The following is a 25,993-nucleotide window of genomic DNA, read 5'->3' as shown; positions in this document are numbered from 1 at the left end:
CAGGGAAGTAACTATGAGAGGCAGGGCCCTATAGCAGACTTTTGAAAGGGGCCGCCCTACAAAAATAAATATATTTGTATACTCACACATGTAAACACTTATGCATACAAACTTATTCACTGATATATACATTTATACACTTTCACAGATCTGTCAGTATCTGCTGACCACATGGTAGAAGAACATGGCAGGAATTAGAGATGAGAGATCCCTAGTTGTGTTTTCCCTTAACTTTCCCCAGACATTTCTTATCGGAGAAGCCGATTCCTGCTATGTACTGTGGAAGAAGTGTATTGTTTAATATGTTTTATATTTCATATTGTACTGTACAATGTGCAGCATGGTATGTATATAATGGTGCACATCCTCCATTTTTAAGTGTGTTAGGTGGGATGCTGGTGCCCCCTGAAACTGCGGAACCCATAGCAGCTGCTATGGTTGCTACCACTGTATTTATTAATTTAATCTAAATAAAAAATAGTTTCAAAGGTTAAGTTACACTTTAACATTTGTAAGCAACATTTAGGACTCAGATCCTGACAGGGCCAAATTTTAGACAAAGTGGGGCCCCAAAATAAAACTATATTATGAGCATTCACATTTAAGAAGATGCCCCTTTAGCTTTATAGATACATAAATATAAAGTAGAGTATATAGATAGCTAGATAGATGATAGAAGATAGATAAATACGAAAGATAGATGATGCAGTATAAAAGAAATAGAAGATTGATTGATGGATGAATAGATAGACTGTCAGATAGGAGATAGATATAATAAATAATAGCATCTTTACCCAGACATTCAACCAAAGAGTATTAAAGGAGCAATACATCTGCTGTCCACAAAATTCCACATGCAGTGGGCCCCATTAGGATAGGGGGCCCTGGGTTTATGCCCGGTGTGCCGCCTCCTAATGCCGGCCCTGGATCCTGGGCACAATTTCTTGCTACCTCTGTACTCCCTATAACCTAAATTCCATGATGCTATAATTAACAGCAGCAATGCAAAACACTCATCCAATAAGAGATATCTTTGCATCTATAATGCTAATCAAATGTTCCTTGTTATCATAGAAGGAGATTGCTACATAAGAAAGCACCTTGATCCCAATGCTCTCAATAAGACGATGATGGCAAATCCTCATAGAGAGAAATATTACTTAGCTGCTACACTGAGAAGCCTATTTCCATGAGTTGGGCACCGGCCCACAGATGACAATCAGCGTGCTGGCTGTTCTGCCACAATTAATGGGTGGCTTGCAATCCTTACACTGTAAGTTAATGAAAGGTGAAGTCATTTCCTCCCACTGCATTCATTCTTTCTTACAATTCCCTGTAAATTGCTTCACCCTCCCTCTCATTAAATGCAGGAGCCGCCGCTCCGGGGTCGTACCGTCTCCCACACACACATGCAGTAGGTAAGCAGCATGCACTATGAACGTTCATGTGATCCTTCATTTATCATGACAGCTCCAGAGCTTTTTTTATCCTTACATTAAAATTTGTGACACTATGATAAACTGAACTCAAAGATTTTAATTACAAATCATTAACTAAGCCGGAGCTGCCAAGCTCCCTGGTACTGTAGATAGCGAGCGTTCAAACAAGGGCATTATTGTGCATTTATTGCTCAATGACTGGCATAACGAGGCGATTTGTCAATCCCTACAAGCATTCTCAATGGTTATGTTCAGAAACAAAGTCAAGATGTCACTCATTAAGAAAGTTCATATCCAAGAATGTATGCAACATGAAAATAGTCACCTATATCCATGCCACAAAGTCATCACTGTTTCAGCAGAACTCATCTTTAAGATGGTTTGTGACCTCAAGAGATTTATGGTATGTATAAAAGATAGTTGGTGGAAGCTTCCACTTCTGACTCAAATCTCTCCAAGTTCCTAGATTTCCTGGAGATTGCATTACACAACGTTTGACAAATGGAGATTTACCAAGAAACACATTTTTGGCACATCCATAGGATCTTTCATAAACATTAGATAGATATGGCCCAGTAGCTTCCCAAACCCACTGACAGTCAACATTAGATTGGGAGCCCTCAACCATTTGTATTTGGGGCATATTCTGTTGATGTACCATACATATCTTTTATGATAACACTTTGATCACCTTGTTCTGGAGATGTCACACCACTTTCTATGCCAGAAACAAAAGCCAATAACAGTGGTAGATCCAGCCCCAAAAAAATGTCAATGTCTCAATAACTTGTCATGTGGCCTTGACCATCAATTACAGTTTACAACGACGTCTAATGCAGTTCACAAATTGACCAATTGACTGCCGAGGCATGGCATCCCACTCTAATTAAAGAGTGACCCTCAGCCCATTTTGGGCATAGTTACGAGCTTCTCCACGTTAACTCACTGATCTTATAGATTTTCATATGAATTTGAGGTCGTTCTGTAATGGTGCGATCTTGATGAGCGGTTGTCAATGATAATAAAATTAGGCACAACGGCTTGATTAGTGATGTTATTCACGTAGTATGGGCTTATCACTGTACTATTCGCTGTAGGATTGTAACACCACCACCAGAGGCTTGTCTGGTGACACCAGTGGCTGACACACAGAGCTCTCATTGACATATGTAAGATCGTTGGCAGCCACAATTTCTGCTCAGCATGCGTCAACTTTCATCAGTAAACAGAACCAAAACCTGTTGGTCCCCTGTCCAGCGTTGGTGTTCCCTAGGCCATGCAAGACGAGGATGTGTGTGCTTGGTGGGGCTGCAGGTCTTCAAGCTTGTAGACCACGCTGAAGCAGGGTTAGAATTGTTTGCTCGTAAGCTAATTTTTTATTTCTACAAAATCTATGAAAAAATGTGATATGTCAAATGCTTAACCTTAAAGGGGTAAGGCACTTTACTTCATGTTTTTTGCAATGTGTGTGTAAGTGTGAGGGCAGGATATAAGGTCAGTTACCAATATACATATATTAAAGGAAACCTACCACTTGAAGTGGCAGGTTTCAGATGGAAATACCTGCGCCGGCTATAAAGTTTAAAAAGTGTTTTAAACCGCAATACAGCGGTTTAAAACACTAACAAAAATAAGCTCCGGCACCAGCTCACCCTGAGCTGGTGCTCGGTATTTCCATCTGAAACCTGCCACTTCAAGTGGTAGGTTTCCTTTAAGAGTAATGAGACTTACCTCAGACTTGCCTGTACATAAAATGGCTGCAGATGGAAGGTCATGTGATCTCTGACCATGACCTTCTGTTAGTATTCATGAATATAAGAACAAGATCCTGGCAGGGCAATTGTTCATGGACAGATAGAGATCACATGACCCTCCATTTGAAGCCATTTTATAAACAGGAATAAACGGCTGATGAGGTAAAAGACAGTAGGCTTAAAGGAAACCTACCACTTAGAATGGTCAGTGTAAGCTGTAAGTACCTAGCACCAGCTCAGGGTGAGCTGGTGCCGGTACTTACTTTCGTTAGTGTTATAAACCGCGGTATCGCGGTTTTAACACTTTTTAAACTTTAGAGCAGAAGACGCTTCGGCGCGGCGTGCGCATGATCGTGAGAGCGCCTACATAGGAAATAGCTGAGATGTTGCGCGCGCAGGGTCGTGTGCAGCGCCGAAGCCCCTTCTGCTCTAAAGTTTAGAACACTAACGAAAGTAAGTACCGGCACCAGCTCACCCTAAATGGTAGGTTTCCTTTAACTTTACATATCAATAAAGTGGAGCAGAACCTTTTATATATGAATATTGGTAAATTATCCAATATCTTGCCCCCTTACACATTATAAAAAAACCAGGAGGTAAAGTAACCTACTCCTTTATATATAGGAATTTTCTCTTGTAGTATATCTGACAAGATATATTGGACTTTAATGACTCAATATATTGATATCTGGGAATCTCTATTCATTCTCCCATTCAATTACCTGCTATGATCTTAGTATATTAATAACCATGAGTGAGTGTTTATCTATTAACATAAGTGGAAATGAATAGACTTTGCTAATAGTCATCACATGGTCATATTAAGATTTTAGTCTGGGGTTTTAGAGCCACCAAAGAAGATGTGAACATATACATAAAAATATGTGTGTACAGTATATGCTGTTGGCTTCGCAGCCAAAAGGTAGGACCAAAACATGCAAGCATAGCTTCAAAAGGATTATACAAGGGCAATAACACATCAAGCATCAAAACTACATGGACAATCTGATTTGTGATTGACTAGATCCTTACACAATGCATTCTATAAAACCACTACACAGAACGCTAATACTATTATTCCAGCACAATGCTAAGCAGATCTATACCAGCGTCATCACCCATGCTTGGATGGATTTAGAATTATATTTGCAGTGTGGGATGTAAAAGGCCAGAACATGCGAGTTGTGATACAGTATACAGAAATACAATGAAGACTACGGCTCAAGATCGGTGACAGTGACACGTGAAGCTATATGACAAGTGCATAATTGCAAGGGCTCTAATGAAACAAAGGTTGTGTTGGCACAGCTGGTGACTTAGATATGTCACATTCCACAATGATAGGGCTGTTATCAGAAATATAACACCATCCAGCTATGGGAACAAACATCCAGTGCTGGAACAGACGTAATGAACAGGACAGAACAGAGTCATACCGTGGTGGTAGTGGTAGTGCAAATATACAAAGAGCTACCGGACAGACTCCATGCACTTCAGAGGATGCTGTACAAAATATGTAACATCATCCATCAAAATCAAGCATGGAACCTCACTTGTTAAAAATTATATTTTAGTAATATGGGAATGAACTGCAGAGGTACTGGGGCGGGGAGTAGCCTCAGCTCCCAGTGTCTGGCCTGACTACTACACGTCCCAGTAGACTCTGCTGTTAATTCCCATATTATTAAAATATAGTTTTTAACAGGTTACATTAGGTTAGGTTCCGGGAGGAATCTACTATCAGGTGCACTTCCGATGGTAGGTTTCCTTTATATAAACAAAACAAAAAAAAGTAGCCACATAGTTTGATTGTTTGCATAGGATAATATTCTGCCAAGTATGATATTCTGACAAGTGTGCTACTGCAGTTATACATTGCAGCTCTCTTCTTCTCTTCTACAGGCATATATATCTTTGATTGTCGAATGCATATTTCAACCATATACTCTGCCTTTTCATTCTCAAGCAAGAAATAACTTTCTTCAATATCTAATTTTACCAATTGTTCCTTTCCACTTTCAGACCTTCATCTTCTTTCTTTTACTTTCAATAACACTTCACCTTCTTAGAATCCTTCCACCCATCAATTATACTGGAACCGACATGCCATTGATACTCACCAACTTAAACCTTATAGTCTTCACTGTCGCCCATCACCTCTTTTACCTATCCAAACCTATATAACCATATAATCATACTGTCAGAAGCGCCCTAAATGAGCACCACTCCCTGTCCGAAATTTTCATCACAGACGCAGGCAACCTTGGCACACGGACAAAACTCGTTTCCTTCGGCAGTGCTCCAGGATTGCCGAACATCTGTGGAGAAAACTGTGCACTTCTGCAGACTTTCTACACTTCAAATTTATGCTCAAAACCTATAACTTTGCCCTTCACCTCGCTAAAAAGTTTTACTAATCCAATATCCCCTCTCTCTAACAACCCCAAAAGGCTCTTTGATACACTTAACTCCTTACTAACACCAAAAGTGCAGCCACCTGTCACAGACCTTGGGGGCTGAAGATCTGCCCACCTACTTTAAAGATAAAATTGAATGCATTCACTATTAATTAAATAATTTCTCAATCCTCTAACGCCATTAATCCCCTTCAATCCGGTACCTTACCTTGTTCACTCTCTTCCTTTGAGCCGGTCACAGAGGAAGAAGTGTCCAGGCTCCTCTCCTGTGCTTGTCCCACTACCTGCATCAGTGACCCCATCCCCTCACATCTCGTACAGTCTCTCTTCCCAGCAGTCACTTCTCACCTCACCAAAATCTTCAACCTCTCTCTCTCTTCCGGTGTTGTCCCCTCTTCTTTCAAGCATGCGGTTGTTACCCCACTACTAAAGAAACCTTCCTTGGACCCATCCAATGCTAATAACTACCAACTAGTTTCTAATCTCCCTTTCTTCACCAAACTCCTGGAACGCCTGGTCTATTCTCGTCTAACCCGCTATCTCTCAGCTAACTCCCTCCTTGACCCCCTACAATCTGGTTTCCGCTCTCTGCACTCCAATGAAACTGCTCTTTTTAAAGTCTCAAATGATCTCCTCACTGCTAAATCCAAAAGGTGACTATTCGCTCCTCATTCTTCGGGATCTATCAGGAGCGTTCAATACTGTGGTCCACCAGCTCCTCCTCAGGATACTCTGCTCTATTGGCCTAAAGGACACGGCACTCTCTTGGTTTTCCTCCTATCTCTCTGACCGGACATTCAGTGTCTCCTTTTCTGGATCTTTCTCTTCTCACCTCCCTCTCACTGTTGGGGTTCCTCTTACCTTTTACCTCTATACTGCCCCCATTGGACAAACCATCAGCAGATTTGGTTTCTGGTATCATCTCTATTACTTCTGCACGTAACATCACCCCTGCCTTAATCCAGAACACTAGAGAATGTCTCGCTGCTGTCTCTAACATCATGTCCTCTCTCTTTTCTTGAAACCTTATCTTCTCAAGACTGAACTTCTAATCTTTCCACCATCTATTAACCGACCCAGTGATGATTTCTCCATCTCGGTTGTGGGATCTTAGCGCTGAGGCAGCAGGCCGCTGTCTTGGGGTTGTGCTAGACTTCGACCTCTACTTTGCACCGTATATTCAATCTCTTTCTCACTCTTGTTGCAGGCATCTCAGATACATCTCCAGAATCCACCCTTTCTTAAACTGGAAACCTCTAAAATGCTAATAGTTGCTATGATTCACTCTCAACTAGACTATTGTAACGTCCTACTAATCGGTCTTCCATTCACTAAACTCTCTCCTCTAAAATCTAACCTTAATGCAGCAGCCAGGCTTGTATTTCAGACCAAATGCTACAAGGATACCCCCATTTTGTGCCAATCACTACACTGGTTGTCCGTCTCCTTCCAAATTCAGTTTAAAATAATATTAATTTTTTTGTATATGAAATGTCCTGGAGTTACTGCAGGTCCTACAGTCGTCCTGTAGTAAGCGGTCAGACAGGACTTAATAGTGCATGTCTGGCCACTACTGCCAAAATGTGAGGTGGTCGTATCCGAGGAAGCCATCTCGTTTCTTAGTGACAACATGGCTACATTTATGAGAAATTATCTTCATACAGGAACATTTTTTAATAACATCCAATTGAAGAAATGTTTACATACGGCAAATTAATTAAATTAAAATGTGAATGCCCATACGGGAAAACCCCTTTAAGTGAGCCGTTGAATATGGAAGGACTGAGGCAGATTTCCCAATACCTTCTAATATTTAGATAACATAAGTTTAACCCACACAGATAAAGCAGTTTCCTGGCCATGTAAAATAATCATAAAAAAGGAGTCGGCATCGAGCTGGTAAAATAATGCCAGATCCAGCTCCAGTTTCTCATAGTTACACTTAACCTGGACCACAGCAAACATTAGGCAAGTCAATGACTGAGGTAGGTCACTTCTATAACCCGTGATTGGTTGAGTAGCCTCTAATTTTGTTTCCTGTTTTGGGAGAGTGGAGGGAGTGATGATGGTTGGCGCTAAGTGTGGGAGTAAGTAAAGGTTTAGTATGATAACGGCCCCTAGCAGACACTTCTATGTCATCATTTTAAATTGCCCCCCATTTGCTTTTAATTTTCTACAAAGTGGAGTTTCTTTATAGGAGTTGGGGTGTGACTGAAACCTGGACTAACAGCAACATGGAGATTAGTACACAAAATCATGGGGGAAGCTTTCATTAGGTCCCTTCAGGGAAACAAAATGATGTAATGGGGCTTTTTAAGCAATAATCCTTGTTAAAGAGCAATTACACCACTAATATTAAGCCTCGCTGAACTCTCTGCTGGATGCCAGGCGATTACGACAAGTCATGAATGCTCTCTCTAAATGGATGGAATTTACGGTAAAGTGCATGGAGTAACCCGATCCTCAGTCATTAGCAACATGTTACAATATAGCACAAAACTGGCAATAAATAGTACAAAGTATAACACAATAGCTATAAAGCCAACCACCAACAAAATCTTGTTAGAATACTAGCACAATGTAGAAAATAAATATCTAAACACACATTTTTTGCTCAGAATTTGGACAGAATCTTGTAGGTTGATAATACACCTTTCTCCATCAGAATAACGGGGGAGACGCTGACCTTGGATTTTTATACTTTCTTATGATTAAAAACCATATTGCCAAGTATAAAAGATGTTTGAATGCTTTCAATACTTAAAGCATAACTAAACCTTTGAAGAGAATTAATTTTTTTATTGCGGAAATGAATATTGATGGCGATAATTGTAGTCCTTGTAATATGCTCCATTTAGCAAATACGGTTTACAACTTTATTTAGTTTATGCTACATAGCGATAAGGAAAGGAGCCTCTCATTTATGTCGGCCTCATTAGGTATTATCTTTGGAGTTATGGGGAGTTTTTGGATTGTCAAGTAGGTTCTAGTCCATCAGATGGGTCCACATGATGTTAAGAATACGCCAGGCAGATTCCCTACGGAGAGCTTAGACGTATCCCATTATATGCACGCAAGTCATCCTGGTCCTCCCCTCTCCCCGAAAACGAGAGGAGGAGTGAAGTGATTGGCTACTGATGTTCAGGGTGTTTCCCCCAGTGATGCTGCTGTCCTTTTAAGGGCAGTTTCCTGACTGGGGACCTCCCTGTATGTACACACGAAGGAGGGAATTTATTCTTTGCATCCATCTCCCACCATCTCTAATGGCTCTGCCAAGTGTACATGGAACTATCTTGTGTTTTCCACAGTATACGCAGGCAAAAATGACACCTCTGCCTTCCAGTATAGGTCTATGGATACTCACATAGTATACGCTGGGAGCTTTCTGAGTATATACACTGAGTATATACATAAAACAATATGTGAATTCAGTCTTTATGTCAGCCATTCACTCCTACAAACATCACCTAGGTCAACAGCAACAACCCCGGGCCCTGCTGCCCAATATAGGAAGGAATATATAGGAATATCACCATGAGTCATAAAACCAGAATTAAACACAGTGACCTATGTGTACTACACAGACGATAACCTAACAATAAAGCCTAACATAAATCCATAATTCTAATTCACAAGGGACAAAAAAGATATCATTAAATCAAAGCTCCATCTCTCCTACACCGTTTCTTGTATCACAGAGGTGAAATTACCATACAATTGTAACCGCTTCTCATTTACATACATCACTGCCTTTTAATGATCTAGAGCATCAATTTTATGGAAAGAGCACGAGCCAAGAACTTGTCTCTATAACTGGAAATGTTCAGTAGCGCTGTGCATACCAGATATCTAACAACTATGAAGACTAAGAACATGAAGCACCGCTGAACAAAACGGAGTACATGTGTGCACTTGTACGAACCCGAAGCATTCCTTACAGCAGACAATACCTTCCATGTTACCTAATGCAATGCACTGAATGTGGTACAAGATGTACAAAGCCCTTATTTACTGACACTATGTATAAACAACCTGTAAAGCTACAGACCTGCGCCTGCTAGGAGTCCGATGTATTCACGAGGAGAGCGCACCCACTGGCCTATGCTGGCGTTTGACCAGCAGCATTGTAAAAACACAGACACTGCTGACTATTCACTTTACTCATATATACAGGCAGTCCCCAGGTTACATACAAGATAGGTTCTCTAGGTTTGTTCTTAAGTGGAATAGCATTAGGTATACCTGGGCAAGTGCTGGGACCCAGAGCTACTGGGGGGCCCACACAGTCGGATCTTAGTCCCCAGCAAGCTGGCAGCACCTGGTGAGGGGTGAAGGGTCTGCATATAATGAAGCAATGTGGGGGGGAGGGGGTCTGTATATAAAATAACTTTGACAAGAATATTTGGGAATGATAAACTAGGGAATATTTTAGTAATTCGTTTCTGAATTTTTGATATCAGAACATGAGTTTGTTGCAAAGGAGCCCACAAAGGCTCTGTTTCCCAGGGGCCTACTGAAAATTGGAGCCGGCCCTGGATGGTCTCTTTGGGCAATCCACAGTCCGATGGGGCAATGGGCATGCATGGAACAAACACCACATAACAGCTAGGTCAGAATGCCTAGGCGGCAAGGGATTTGTCCAGACCATTATTTGGCCTCACTTACTTCTCTCTCAATGTCTGCCAACTGGTCAAAATGTCTTTCAGAGCAACAAAGAGGCATTTCCAGCAGTCAACGCTCTCTCACTAAGAGGTACCTTACCCAAAAGTAGCCTCTAAGACTTTATATAGTGCATTCTCCTGGAGCAAAACCTGGTAACTGGTCAGACCACACATGGAACCACTGCATGCGGTCATGTCCATGACAGATATATAGAGTATTATAGCAATTCCACATTACTATTTGCATTATTTTTATTTTTTATGTACTGGTATGTAGTTTTCTTCCACATAAAATTTTCATTGGTTGTGTCTGGTCTTGACACAAATTTCAAGGACAGGGATCTCAAAGTAGTAGAATTTCTAGAGGTGCTCTCAGTGAAATCATTCCCTGCCCTATTATCACAAATTTCATGGGCTCCGGGAAAAAGGTGACAATCTATGTGATTGCCCAGCTTTCTACTCCCCTGATGGGAAAGATTTTCCATTTCTACAATGATATGTCCTCTCTCCAACAAGCACCTGTATTTGCCACTCACTATCCTGAGAAAGCTGGGTTGGCACTGTGAAGGCAACAATACACACACAAAAAAAATCCTTTCTATCCATCTAATAAATCTAGTTGTTGTTTTAGTTGTTGAAGCACAAGTCTGATAGGTCTATCCTCCCCACAACACAGAGGTGTCCCCACATCACTGCTCTAGTCACAGACTTACCTGAGATATAGTCACACTAAGCTCACACCTGCAGACACATATCTACATGAAATCATTGGTTACATGTCATACAATGACCCTTCGGCATAGCCAGATAATAAATAGCATTTTCAGCAAGCTGTAAGCATGACCATCCCAGGACCAAAAACCAGATGTACAGGTTAGGCCAGACAGGGTTACTCAGTTTACATGGGTGTGCAAATAGGAAAGAAAATAGATACAAATCCTATGACTACAGACTCCTGTCTAACATACAATCACTGTGTCAGGTCCTTTACAAAGAGCCTTTCACTCTCAAGTGAATTTTTAGCTAGAATTATAGCAAGGGATGTTTGCCATTCAGCATGTGGTGACAACTTCTTTGGAATCTAAAATGGTGATGACTACTGATAGTCAGCTTTCTCCATTATAGACTGGAATACGTAAGATACAAGTATAATGGGTACTACTGAAAATCGTCAACAAGACCGGGGGGGGGGGGGGGGGGACACCAAAAACCTAAATTAGCTCACAAAAATGCAAAAGGACAACAGATATTCAAAAGAAAGCAAAAATGGCAGCATACCCTGCAAGGACAGCAAAGAAACAAGGACTGAAAAACAGCTTTGATACAGCGTTGGCATCATTAGTCATAGTCCGATCTAGGGCGGTGGCGGCGTCAGACATAGGCCGATCCAGGAGGGGGTGGAGTCAGTCGTAGTCCAAGCAAGGAGGGGAAGGCGGCGGTGTCAGTCATAGTCCTATTCAGGAGGTGCAGCAGTATCAGTCATAGTCCTATCCAGGGGGTGCAGCAGTATCAGTCATAGTCCTATCCAGGGGGAAGGCGGCGGTATCAGTAATAGTCCTATCCAGGGGGTGCAGCGGTATCAGTCATAGTCCTATCCAGGGGGAAGGCGGCGGTATCAGTAATAGTCCTATCCAGGGGGTGCAGCGGAATCAGTCATAGTTCGATCCATGGAGGGTCGGCAGCGTCCGCCATAGTTTGATCTAGGGGGAGTTGGGTCAGCTAAGCCAGTCATAGTCTCATCTTGGGGAGTGGGCAGCACCAGCCTAATTGTCTAGTCTGGGGTGGGGAGTCCGCCATGGCCTGGGACGGGGACAGTGGCAGTGTCGACTATAGTCTGGTCTGTAGACTGTAGATTCCGAGGAACACCCGATGTTTAATGCAAGATAATTATAATTGCCTAAATAGCCAACTAATAACATTATGTACATGACTCAATTATTTGTATTCCTGAAAATTTTTAGTCCTCCCCGGCTGAAAATACTCCCGAAAAACGGGGAGAGTATTTTTTACTCTTTGGAAAAAACTGTGTGACCTCTGCTTCCAGGACTCTTTGGTTCATAGATTGTTTATAGATGAAAAGAAGCTATTAACACTTGATTTTTGGAAGCATTCTTACCACACAACACTTTTTCCTGCCTAAAATTTTTGCAGTGCTGTATATAGAATAGTTCAGATATCAGTGTATTCACAACAAAGACAACACCTACAAATCCCGAGCCTACAAGACTTCAAGAATAGTTTGTTTGGGCAACAAGAGACACATCTTGACATCTCTTTCATAGCTTCTTCCAAACATGTGATGTGAACAGTCTGTCATGCAAAACATTTGAATACATTACCCAGCGACATTCCAGCAAATAATGACTAATTCTGGCACTGACTGGCATCAACATTCTGCGGTGGCCAAAAAGTAGCAAGTTGTAGTTCAGTTGCGTTTTAGAAATGTATATACAGGCGGTCCCCTACTTAAGAACACCCAACTTACAGACAACCCATAGTTACAGACAGACCCCCCCTCTGACCTCTGATGAAGCTCTCTGGAAGCTTTACTATAGTCCCAGACTGCAATGATCAGCTGTAAGGTGTCTGCAATGAAGCTTTATTGATAATCCTTGGTCCCATTACAGCAAAAAATGTTTAAACTCCAATTGTCACTGGGGCCAAAATATTGTCTGGCTCTACAATTATAAAATATACAGTTTCGACTTACATACAAATTCAACTTAAGAACAAACCTCCGGACCCTATCTTGTACGTAACCCGGGGACTGCCTGTACTAAAAAATTCCTTTTGCAAAGATAGTGGGTGTGCGATGCCATGGTTTTTAATTAATAGGAAGGCAAAAAACTTCCATTTGCATTAAAAAAATTATAGCCACTGATAGCCATTACCACATACACTACCCCACATTGCTGTGGGATATCCATAAGCCAAACGACTTCCGACTACCCTAATTCTGACTTCCACATACATGGGGCATGTTTAAGTGATAAATTTACTGCAATAAAAGGGGCTTTTTATCATCGCTATGATACAATAACCAACTTATTTAGGTAGAACATAAAAAAATATTTATTGGAATACAACCTTATAACTTTAATGTTAATAAAAAACATATTTCCCTCATATTCTATGTATAGTGTATAGTATCCAACAAAACAGCTAAACTCTACGAACATGAACATAGAGGAAAAGCAAACTAAAACATAAAGCAGTATACAGGGAGAACATACACTAGACAATCCTGCCTCAATCAAGGTTTCCTGATCACTCTAGCAATTGTTAGCAGTTCTAAGATAAGTGCAGATCTGATCCGTAGGAGAGGAGCTTCACTACAATTCATGTACATAATGTGCAGTCATATTCATCTCAACTAAAAGCATACAAAAACATGAGCTCAGACTTAAATATGAAGCAGCATACAGTGAGAATATACATGGACATTTGATTTATGGACATTTTTTTTGAAACTTTTGATATGCCAAGTATGAACCGGATTTTCTGGTCACTCTAACAGTGCTGAGATGAGCCAAAGTATTCCCAGTGCCCGTTTACTGTGATCTGTAGGGGAGGAGCTTCACTACTGAGAATGAGCCAACAGTGCATTCACATCTCAACTAAATCTCTTCGCTTGCATAAAAACAGATATTTATAGGACATTCCATATTTTCCACAAAAAGTATTCAGCACATTGAACCAATTTTAAAATTGTATTATATATTTTTGGAGTCGGTCCATTTTATTCCGACTCAACTGTAATGGTCATAGACTCCACAACTCCAACTCCACAGCCTCAGTACCCCTCCCAGGCTAAAGATTCCCACATAACTCCTGTCATTTCAGTTTCTATTCCTGGGTCCTATCCAAAGTTCCCGGGGTCATGTGACCCGATTCACCCATTAAATGTGGCTCAGACACAGGACACCATTTCTGTTTTCCAGGAGACTTCCCTTCACGTGTGGTCCCCAGGCCCTGTCCCGGAAGTACCCGTTTCCCGGCACCCTGGAGGTTTAAGACCCATTTCTTCTCACATGGCCTAAAGGTTCAGAAACACTCCCCTAGCACTGTACAGGACCCCCTGTGACAAGCCTCTCTACATACAGTATAACCACTGACTGAAGTATACCAGAAAGTAGTATACTGCAACTTCATTAACTTACATAAGACCTTGCCTGTACATCTTAACATCAGTGATAAGTGACCTGAAAAACCAAATGTAACGTAATGGCAAATGCAGGAAGATACATGCAGTAAGTGAGGCTCGGTGGTGAAAGGAAACTGTACTTGTTGAATAAGTAGTGGTTCACCGAACACATCCAAAATAGGCAGCACATAGGGTAATGTAATCCATTAAATACCGCTGCATTCATGCCTAAGTGACCCACTTCAATTATCGCAACAATAATTAAGACATCTATATCTAGTCAGCTATAAATTATATATCTTTGTCTTGAAGCTGAAATGTCCGTTTCACAAGTTACTTCAACAATTCACCCCCCAATTTTATTTTTTTTTACATCACCTCCATTCAAACATAAGTTTTGAATGGAACCTGTTGAGTCTGATCTCAGTATTCAGCAGAAAGTGAGTTTGTTCTATTAGTCGAATGTGGAAAACAAATTAAAATGATATTATCAGCCATTTATTAAAAAAAAAAAAAAAAACACAAACAGGAAGACATTTACGGAATACCCTTTAAAAATTGTGATTTTCCTCCCAAAAACCACCATTATTTTTCATGCTTTTTTTATTGTTGTGGTGTAAAAGGACAGTTTTTATTTGGGAAAAAAAGATTTTAAAAACCCAAGAAATTAAAACCGCAAATAGCGTGGAGCTCTGCTGAAGTTTCCGCGGTATACGTACAAGTTGTGGAATGGAGAGAAACCAGCTATTCATGATCCTCATCCTGTTGTTGCTGACCATAGCAGGAGTAGGCGCCATCTCCTTGGATTTGAGAAAACTAATGAAGGTTTTTTTTTTTAATTGTTTCTTATAAAGCAAGAGTTCCACTTATTTTTAGCCTATCCTTATATCAGGGGTCGGACCAACTCACTACAATCCTGCCGATCAGCCCCCTGAGCAAGTGATGCAGTATCTTTAAGTTTACGCCGCAATATCTACATGCCATATCATAGTAGCGGTGGTGAATGGTTTTGCAGTTTTGTTCCATTTACTCCAGAACGTAGCAAGATAAACAAAGAAAAGGCCACAGGGTTGGTATGTACAATAGCTAAAAACAGCTTATAAACAGGTGTGCCAAAAGTCAAAATTACGGTATCGTGATCTGACAATGATGAAAAAACTGCAAACCCTAAAATAAAATCTCCTATATAGCTCCACTCTTGTTCATAGCATTTGTTTAGTATTACAGATCAGCCACACTATAGAGTTAGAACACAATTTTATAAATAATAATAATTCTTTATTTATATAGCGCACAAATTATATTACGCAGCGCTGCACAAAGCATTACAAATCGGTCCCTGTCCCCAATGGGCTCACAATCTTAACAACCTACCAGTATGTTTTGGAGTGTGGGAGGAAACCAGTGTACCCAGAGGAAACCCGCACAAACACAGAGGGAACATGCAAACTCTTTGCAGATGTTGACCTGGGTGGGACTAGAACCCAGGACTCCAGCGCTGCAAGGAAGAAGTGCTCCCCACTCAGCCACCGTACTGCCCGTATAAATGAATAGTGTAGAGAATAGTTAACTTTGTAATCTACTTCATAAAAAAATAAAATAAATAATAATATATATTATATATATATATATATATATATATATTTTTTTTTTCCTGTGTCTTTTTTCCCCTGCCATTCTTTCTTATTTAAAGGGGTTGGGCAATCTTTTACATAAGGTGTCCATATGCCTTTACTGTCTAAATAAAATATCCTGAATGTTCATCAAATGTTTCAGCATTCCTGCTACTTAATTTTGTGCTGTGTGCAGACTCTCCCTGATTCTTTGTTTGCATGTGGGAACTCTGATGAATAGAAAGAGCTGTAGCAGGAGAGTTTTTAAGACTCATCCTGAATCCCCCCCAACCCATCTCCCAGTCTCTGTCAGTGAGGACGGACAGTGAAAAGAGAGGCACAGTGGCTGACACCAAGAGGATGACCTAGACCAGTGAGAGAGAGGAAACTGTGTATATATGCAAAGGGCAGCGGAATGAGAACAGTTAAAGGCAAAGATACAGGTGCATACACATGCAGAGATATGTCTAATGTCAGAGATTTATTGAAAAGTGGCCAACCCCTTTAAGCAGTTTCTGTAAATCAGCTTTCTGTCCTGTATCACTCACAGATGAGAGATAAAGGAACCTGATAACAAGGTCAAGCTTGTATAAACCAGATACATTCATAAATATAAGTACCATGAATGTGGTAATCTTCTAAAAATTGTTATTTATGGCCTCCTTCCTTTAAAAATCAACTTTTTAAAGTATGCTAAAGAGCCTGAAGGGTGTTTCCAGAGCACCTCAGTGCTGCAGCGTCACAGGCTGTTACAATGAGCAGAATATGTCTCCTCCTCCCCCTGCTCTCTCCCTCCTTCTTCTGCCGTGTAATAGGCACCAGGAAGTGCAGGGGGGGACCTGCTCATTGTAGCAACCAGTGAAAAGACATCGCCCCGGGGCTCTGGATAGACCACCAGAGTCTATTTTAGAAGGAAGGAAACCATGGAAAACAAATATAAGAAGATTACCACAGTCACGGTGCCTGGATCTATGAGTGAATGCCCCTGGTTTATCAGGCTTGATTTTGACGGTAGATTTTCTTTAACAATTTACAGTCCCTGGATAGCCAAATCTCCTCAGAGCAATAAATCATCTAGGGAAATGTTTCTTAGGTTTAGAAAGAGTTAATCATTAGTCTTATCCAACTGAGGTAGACATAGTTCAGAAGGCTTTCCGATAGACTGCTCACTACAGAAGAAAGAAGCAGAAAAATAAGCACAGAGAAGCAGATTACCTTTATAGTAGATTACAATTTTACTATCGTCCCCTGCACAATGAAGAATTGTGTCAAAAATGTAGTTAATCTTTACAGGAAAGAGTTACAGTACCATCTGAATACAAGACTAGGAGAGTCGCTTTTTTATACCAAAGAGCTTTTCAGTGTCCTAATATTTTTAATTTATAATTATAGAATATAATGTATAATGTATTCGGTTTGTCAGCTTAGACTTGGCTGTTAAAGGGGAAGTAGATAAGGCCTGAGAGAACATCCATGTACTCCAGCACACTGATTTACACAGTACAGAGCACCTTGCATTTAATCCTCATATTCTTCATTATGTCATTTTCTGTAGCAGCGATCAACTTTTAAGTGAAAATCTCAAAAACGAGTGTGTTCATTAGTGGATGTGATAAAAGCTTTTCATGCTCTAATTACCTCCCAGCCTGCAGAGTCTTGCATAGCAGCGAGTGGCAGCAGCCCCTGTTGCGCATCACAATCAGCACATCCGCCACCTCCTGCTCCCCAGACGCACTCATCTATACAAGAAAGTCTTCAAGCTCAGGATTACTCATCTGCAAGATTTATGAATCAGACAACGGCATGGCACCCGCCTAGAAACAAGACTGAAATCCTTCTTAACTTCCTCCCCAAGAAGATAACTAGTCACGTGGTAAATCTCTCAACAAGACGGAATATTACTCACTTGTAGACATCCTTTCAGCAGAATTTACAGACACAGACTAATATTACATTATCTGGGTAAGAAAACGCATATTCCCACCAGAGGATCTCTCCGCTATGTTAAGAGTGATCAATATGATTAGCCAAGCTTTTTATGGCTCATCAGATGGGAAAGTGTGAGCCATGAGTGCGATCAGCACGTTATTCCCCAAGGTACCATAGAAATTCTAAATCTTTTCTTGGAAGCTCCGTGATCTTAACAGTAAGTAGACGATCGGATATTACTACATTGTTAATGCACCACTTAGAGGAAAATCTTTCATTCATTTCATGAGCTTAATTGGAGACACAGAAAGCCAGAAAATGCAAGTACAATATCTAAAATGGCAATTAAATTACCCACAGGAAGAGCCCCGAACATCAGAAATCCAACACATCTAGACCCTATGCAATGAGCACATTAGGTATTATATAGCTTATAGCGCTTTCGTGTACTGTACTATATACAAGGTTGTGTTTACAGTATGTGATAACTTAAAGGGGTTGGCAACTTTACCTCATGTTTTTTGTAATGTGTGTGCAAGTGTGGTGAACAGTATATTGGGTAATTTACCAAAATACATCCATTACATGTTCTGAACCATTTTATTGATATGTAAAGTGAAGCCTCCTGTCTGTTACCTCATCAGCCAGACATTCCTGTCCATAAAATTGACAATTCTTGAGTTGTAGAGAGAGATAAAGTTCTGCAGAATCAGACTAAGATGAAGGGACTGATAGGGAGCAGAGGAGGTCCTTTTGCTATTCTTTGTAGGATACTACAGAGTAGCAAGCACAATAACCTCAAGCTAACTACACAGAGAAAGCATCACATCACCTCCCCTGCTCCCACCAGGGTGAGCAGGGAGCAGAATATTCTCCCCTATGTGAAACAGTCCTGTGTCTTTTATAATATATTAAAGTGTCAACACAAAAAAAATAGTCTATACAAATTGTGCTACTGATAGGAACGGTTTGTATAGCCTATTTTTGTGTTGACACTTTACCAATGTAAAACACACAATAGTAAACTACACTTTGTAAAATCCAGTTTAATGCACTAACCCGGCTTTCAGGCTTTGCTGCAGCTGGATAACGGATTATCACTTCAAAATGATATACTAACATTTTGTGCTGTGTATAGTTTCTGGTTTACATTATTAATTACTGTGTCAATCACAACAGGGTAGAGGCAGTGCTGGCACTACTCTCATACACCTTGAAGTCTTAAGCGTGATGGGATCACTGTTGGAGTTTTAATGGCTGGCGTTTAGCTGCAGGGACGTGAAGACCGCGGAGGTGCTCAGCGCAGGAGTACAGTAATTACAAGTGAGTAGGGAAGAAAAAGATGACCGCGGCACTCACCGATGAAGTCTTCAAGCTTTATTCAAGTATACACAGGTGTTACAGGACGCAGACGTGCGGCAAGGCGACGGTCCGTTTCGCGCTGAACAGCGCTTTCTCTAGCCTCTGACCAGACTAGAGAAAGCGCTGTTCAGCGCGAAACGGCCCGTCGCCTTGCCGCACGTCGGCTTCCTGTACCACCTGTGTATACTTGAATAAAGCTTGAAGACTTCATCGGTGAGTGTCGCGGTCATCTTTTTCTTCTCTACTCATTAATTACTGTGTCTTTTATGTAAACACTCTATGGATTCATAGAGATAATCAGCACAGAGAAAACCGAAAAAAATCAGAGGCTTATGCTAAACTAAGTTGGATAGCAAAAAGATTATTCTACATCATGACAAGAGCTATTGATTTGTAAAATAAATAAATAATAAATTATAATAATAAATTAATAAATAAATAAAAAAAATGGGGAGTGAATATTTACATAAAGAAGAAAGGCAGGAGAAAAAGAAGGACACATGAACATATTTCTTTAATGACGTGTATCACAAAGTTTACTATTATAAACTGCATTATGGATATATGTAATTATGGCAAAAGATTAGTTACGCTTTAAATGTTTACATTGGGTTCATAGATTGATCAAGATTCTGAACAGTAGATGACAAGCATGTCTTATTTATTCCAGAGAGTCAGGTTAATAATAAAAAGCAATTACAATTTAACTTACCAGAATAAAACCAGCAATTTTCTTCACCATCGAAGCAACAACACTGAGGACCAGCTGTAACGTTACACACAGGAGAGAAACAATATCCTCACGTGACGTCCCAATCCTGTGATACGATGGGTATGACCTCTTTAATTAATCCTGTGAAAATAAAATTGAGAGTATTGACTATGGGCTCTGCACCCACATGAAAGGCAAGTTGTAACACATAGAAATTAAAAGTCGATGAGAAAAGTAAGAAAGGTAAGAAAAAAAAAAGTCAAAGTTAAATGGATCTTCAGTTTTTAATAATAAAAATAATAATTTATTTATATAGCGCACACAGATTATGCAGAACTACACAGAGCTTGCCAAGTCGGTCCTTGTCCCCAATGGGGCTCACAATCTAATCAGTACCAATCTTTGTACTATCAGGCACATTGGGGAGGAAGGGGAATTTACCAAGAGCTGGCACATCGTGCAAAACCTCCACAGCCCCCCTCCCCTGCGCACATCGATATACTATGAGGCTCCGGCCTCTTGGTATGTTGGTTTAATTCTGCAAAGGCTATAGTAATTATGCCCAAGAAATTTGGTATACAAGCCATGATAAATGCCCCACTGCCAACGCAATTTGTACAGAGATACTTTTCCCCCCATATGTAACAGAGACATATGAAGCTACCCAAGAAATCTCATGTGTCAGGAAAAAAGGTTCCGGAATAAGGCTTATGAATATTGTTTTATTCCGCATGCTATCCATTTTTCTAACTGATGGATCAACGGCAAAACCATGAATGTGTTTCTCACGTATTCGTGGGAAGTCTGTAAAAAACTCAAAGCCTGTCCTATTCCGTCTCGGGTCTTCACATAATAGTCTATGGCAGTGATGGCGAACCTTTTAGAGACAGAGTGCCCAAACTACAACCAAAATCCACCTTATTTACAATAAGGTGCCAACGTGGCATTTTAAGCCGTAACTTATCCCTACCTGTTCTTCCACATCTTTCGATCGTATCGACCCCCAATACAGTTGAAAGAAGAAGGGCAAATTCAGACTCTCATTGTAGCTTCTCTCTAGGGCAGTGATGGCTAACCTATGGCACTGGTGCCAGAGGTGGCACTCAGAGCCCTTTCTGTGGGCACTCAGGCCATCACCAGAGAGGACTCCAGGTATCTTCCTGCAGTCCCAGACAGCCCAGGACTTGCTGTGCACAGAGCTATATTAAAGTGACAGCTCAACCTGGGACTATTTTCTGCTTTATTGGTGTACTCAGGGGCTGGTATCAATGAAAACTGGGACAGAGCAGGGAGTATAAATCACAAATTAAATTTCTGTGTTGGCACTTTGCGATAAATAAGCGGGTCTGTGTTGTAGTTTGGGCACTCGGCCTCTAAAAGGTTCGCCATCACTGCTCTAGGGTCTCTCTGTAGAGAAAGAATGGAGGGTCCAGAAGGAGGACCTCCAAAGATAATGCAGTTTTGTCAACACCTTCTCAACAGCCAATGAAATGTTGCTTAAGTTCCCTGGGACTGCAGGAAGATTTGGTCCTATATGGTGAACTCTGTCCTGGGGTAATGGCATGAGTGCCCACAGAAATGGCTCCGAGTGACACCTCTGGCACCCGTGCTGTAGGTTCACCCCCACTGGTCTATGGGAACGTGATAATACGGCTGTCAAATGGATGAACATGTTTTTGGATTGGTTGCAAGTTAACACAATTATATGATCCTTGAGAGAGTTAAAAGAAACCAGTGACATAATCTGCCAGCCATAAAGGTTTTTTTTTTTTTTTTTTAATATAAAGCAGTTGTTCCATGCTGTAGTAGACGGACAGTAGTGGTCAGGATGGCAACGCCGTTCTCGGAATACAAAAAGAGATCCAGCGGGGAGGGGCAGAGCCACAAGTGAGCGGGGAGGGGCAGAGCCACAAGTGAGCGGGGAGGGGGTGACAAGGTATACTCTTCATTTTTTTAAATTGCCCCAAGCCATATATAAAATATTTTATATCCCTGGACAACCCCTTAAAGTGTTTTTACAGCATACATGTGACACATAGACCATTTTTGGGAACATACAGCTCAGAAAAGCATTACACACTGGGGCACATTTACTTACCCGGTCCTGTCACGATCCCCGATCCGAACGGTCCGACGAAGATGAAGTCCGGCGCGATTCACCAAGATCGTCTGCCCGAGATCCTGCATGTGTCGCTTCCCCGCTGAGGTCCGCCGGAGTTCACCTTCTTCTTCCCGTTGTATGTGAGTGCGTGTCTTGCGACACAATTTGAGATGTTAAATCGCGTGCGTTGTCCAAATCCATCGGATCGTCCGACGGCCATCCCCCCCCTATTTGTGTCACGTGAAATCTGGTGCTGATGCGCCAAAATCTGATCCCGAGCGACAAAAAGCCCTTTTAAATCCTTCCCATCGGCGCAAAATGGAAATAGTCAGGATGTCCGACGAAAGTGCAGTCCGCGGGGCCCTTAGTAAATGAGCCCCACTGTCCGCAAAAACAGAACACTGATCTAATGTGTGCCCTACCAAAAGGGAAGTTCTGCTGCTAGTCACCACAACAAGGACCACCAGAGTTGGTTCATTTTAGTTGTGACATCTAAAAGTAAAGCCCAAAAAATAATTAACATGATGTGGGCAGGAAACATGGCATGTGGTTTTTAGGTGTTATTTACATCACATTCACAATTTGAGTTAGTTTCACATTATATTTTGTATACAATTTGGGACATGTACCAATTCCAATTGCACCAATACCATGCTGTAACCATTTTTTTTCTAAGTCTTTATTCTTTTCTTGAAAGTGCACAGAGTTTACAAGGTGAAATGATTTCTAAATTAAAGGAACACAATTCGTGTCAAGGTTACAGTTATTGTGAAAGTAATCTCAGAACTTTTCCCAGTAATATGGTGCCTGCCAGTCATGTGCGATAACACTGTGTTCTGCAATGACATGCACCGCTCTGCCAATGCAGGGATACAATTAACAACTTGCACATTTACATACTGACATTTAAAGTCAATTGATTTCCTAAATGAGTGGTCTGAATTCTCAACCTTTCCCATCGTGTAAAGCATTTTAATAATATTGATATGTCAACCAGGCACAGACTCATGTTTATCGTACTTCCACTAGTCAATGTTCATTCCTTTAAGAGATCTCGAGCTTTGACTTTGTATATTAAACAAAACAATAGTCTTCTTTAGAAAATAAAAAACGAAAGGCGCCTATTTGTTGACAGCTGATCACGCTTTAAAGGGGGTTTTTTTTGTAAAAGAGAGACTAAGCAGACCGGGTGGAATATCCCACAGTGGGATACGTCTGTGCCATTTATTATAAGGACATGACGGGAAACCGTCCAACGTATGTATAAAAAGACATGGGTCCGAACACCGCATTTTCGTTGGGTTTCGCGACATTTTACCGTTTTGCCCTGAATTGCCCCGGGTTATTGGCGCACGAGATCGGATTGTGACGCATTGGCGTCGGCTTGCATGCGACACAAATTGGGGGGCTTGGATGCCAACCAACCCGACTGATTCGGACAAACCGCGGAATTTAAAAACAAAATTGTGTCACAGCGGGGGAAGGGGCACATGCAGGAAATTGGCCGCACAATCTTAGTGAATCGCGGCAGACCCAAATCCTCAACGGACACCGCATAGTGGGGATCGCGACGAGACGGGCAAGTATGGTAAATGCGCCCCATTGAGTTTTATACCTAGGACGCCAAAAAGTTTAATTGAGGCTTTATAGCATTTCTTGCCACATTTCCCTCCAATATAAGTTGTAATGACAGTTCATAAATGTTTAGCAAAAATTTACAATTTCTATTCAACAACTAACAATTTCTATTTACTCCAAAATAGCGCTGTAAAAAAAAAACTTGTCAGATGGGTATGACAAGGGGATTTTTTAAGTTATAGCTTATGGTTGGGTAGGTTGAATAAAAACTATAAAAAAAAAAAATCTGAAATTTGGGCCCCATATGGTCTGGTCCTTGAGTTATCATCCAAGCAGCCAACTATTATAGACTACAGATATTTATCATACAACAATATGTCAAGTATATGAAGTTCCTTACTCCGCTGCAGCACTACAACTTCAGGAGCAGATTACGTGAATACATTGTACTTTATTCACATATGGATCCCAGGAGACTGGTTACCTAGGAAAAGATAATTGCCCACAACACTATTTTCCTAATTAAAATAATTCAACTGAGAACAATCTACTAATGCTCAGGGCAAGATTTACAGTATATCTAAAACAACCTGTTTAAAGACAAAAGGATGTGTGGTGAACATGTGTTGCTACTGCCGATTTCTGATAGGGAGGAGCATTGTAAAAGAGAATAACCGAAACCAAACAGAAGCCCCTCCATTTCTGTAATTCTGTTTGCATAATGGAAGTCCCTAGCAGAGATGTGAACTGGGCCTTAATCAAATGCAATCTCAATACAGAGAGGCATTCAATGGGGGCTATGGTAGACATATGTAACAATTCACATGAGTCTAAGGCTAGACATGTGTTGGCCACAGAAGTTTTGGCTCTGAACTACATGTGCAGTATCACAGTGAATTATCATGCTCTGAGTATCAGTGTGGTGGCATCATCTTGAAAACTTACTTTGAAGTGAGTTGTAAACTGGTTGTATAAAGTCAAGGAGATGGAGAGCTCAGCATTGAAGTCAACTGTATGCACCTCTCCAATGTTAGATGTCCTTGGCACCCTCCAGATATGGAAGTGGTTATCAGAGACGGGGCATGCACACAGCAATAACTTTATGGCCTCCTTCATATGCCGGACGCAAGGCATGAGACGACACATGAAGCCAGCAACAGAGCAACTTTACTTGTATATGAAGAATATGGGAGAACCCAAAAGTTTCTTATTAGTGGCCAAAACCCCTTTAATAAAAATGTCACTATATAGACAGTGACTATCCAGATGATGTAAAAATAGAAAGAACGTATACTTACCTTAGTCCTTATCCCCAGTCCAGCATTGAGTCTCCCCTCACATGTGGCCTGTATTATATGTGGTTAATGTGACATCACCAATGAACCCTTTTATACCAACAGAGACTGGCAGTGATGGGAGGTACTGGGCTGGACCCAAGGTAAGTGTAAGTTCTTATTTCTACACCACTGGGTCCAGTAATCCTGGACAACCCCTTCTGGGGATATTCTTGTAAAATGCTTACTGTTTGCCCCCTGTAGCGTCTCTTGGATTTGTCTGGCCGGCTTAGTTATGGTCACAAAGTCATTTCTAGATAACAATGGCGTTGAGTTCACATTGAGACCTGTGTTATTTACTTGCTCTTGCAGTGACATCTATTTCACATCCACAAGTCTATTCATGTGCTTTTCTTATACTGCAAGTACACAAAAGGGCAATTCAATAACTCTGACAAGAACAATGGAAATTCCGCCTGTAATTCCTCTATCAGCTTGAGGGAGAAGTTATAGCAACAGTCAACATTGACAATTGATATGGATGACTGCTTCGCTCTTGGAGGAATCTGTGATTTAAAGGATCCAGGGGTCGGAAGCCAGTACTGATTATTATTTATGCACATCTTCAATTAAAGGACATCTACCACCAGGATTAAGGTTTGTAAACCAAGCACACTGACATACTGGTGTGTGCCCCCTCTGTTAGGATCTGCTCCTCTTTTAGCTTCTTAAAGAGGACCTGTCACCAGATTTTGACCAACCTGAGCAACAATGCCTGCTGATGAAGGGTCACAAGTTCTCCCCATGTCACATAAAATTAGCTGCCACTGAGCCACTGTACCTTAATTACAGATGTTTTTCTGATATGCTTTTCTGATTAGCTTTTGTGACTCATGCCTCGTGTTTGTGACTCTTCTCTCTCAAGTTGGCAGTGAATCACGCCCCATTATTCTGACTGACAGCTCTGTGTCTTTTGTAAACACTGCTCCGCCTCTTTGTACTTAGGGAC

General features: G+C 41.1%; 1 protein-coding gene and 1 long non-coding RNA gene across 3 annotated transcripts in view; one reads left to right on the top strand and one right to left on the bottom strand.

Moving 5' to 3' along the window:
* The window catches only part of OSBPL3 (oxysterol binding protein like 3), a 124,454-nt gene that overhangs the window by 80,270 nt on the left and 18,191 nt on the right, over positions 1-25,993 (bottom strand). For both annotated transcript variants that reach the window (XM_072153754.1, XM_072153758.1), the window contains exon 2: positions 20,032-20,172. The gene's annotated coding sequence lies outside the window, so the exon portion shown is untranslated. The remainder of the gene's footprint in view (positions 1-20,031; positions 20,173-25,993) is intronic.
* On the top strand, positions 1,175-25,628 carry LOC140133502 (uncharacterized). Its single transcript, XR_011855914.1, has 3 exons — positions 1,175-1,273; positions 1,371-1,418; positions 25,357-25,628. It is a non-coding gene; the product is annotated as an uncharacterized lncRNA (long non-coding RNA).

The sequence above is a fragment of the Engystomops pustulosus genome, chromosome 5, assembly GCF_040894005.1.
Source record: "Engystomops pustulosus chromosome 5, aEngPut4.maternal, whole genome shotgun sequence".
Lineage (NCBI taxonomy): Eukaryota > Metazoa > Chordata > Amphibia > Anura > Leptodactylidae > Engystomops > Engystomops pustulosus.
This window is presented reverse-complemented; position numbering and strand designations above follow the sequence as displayed.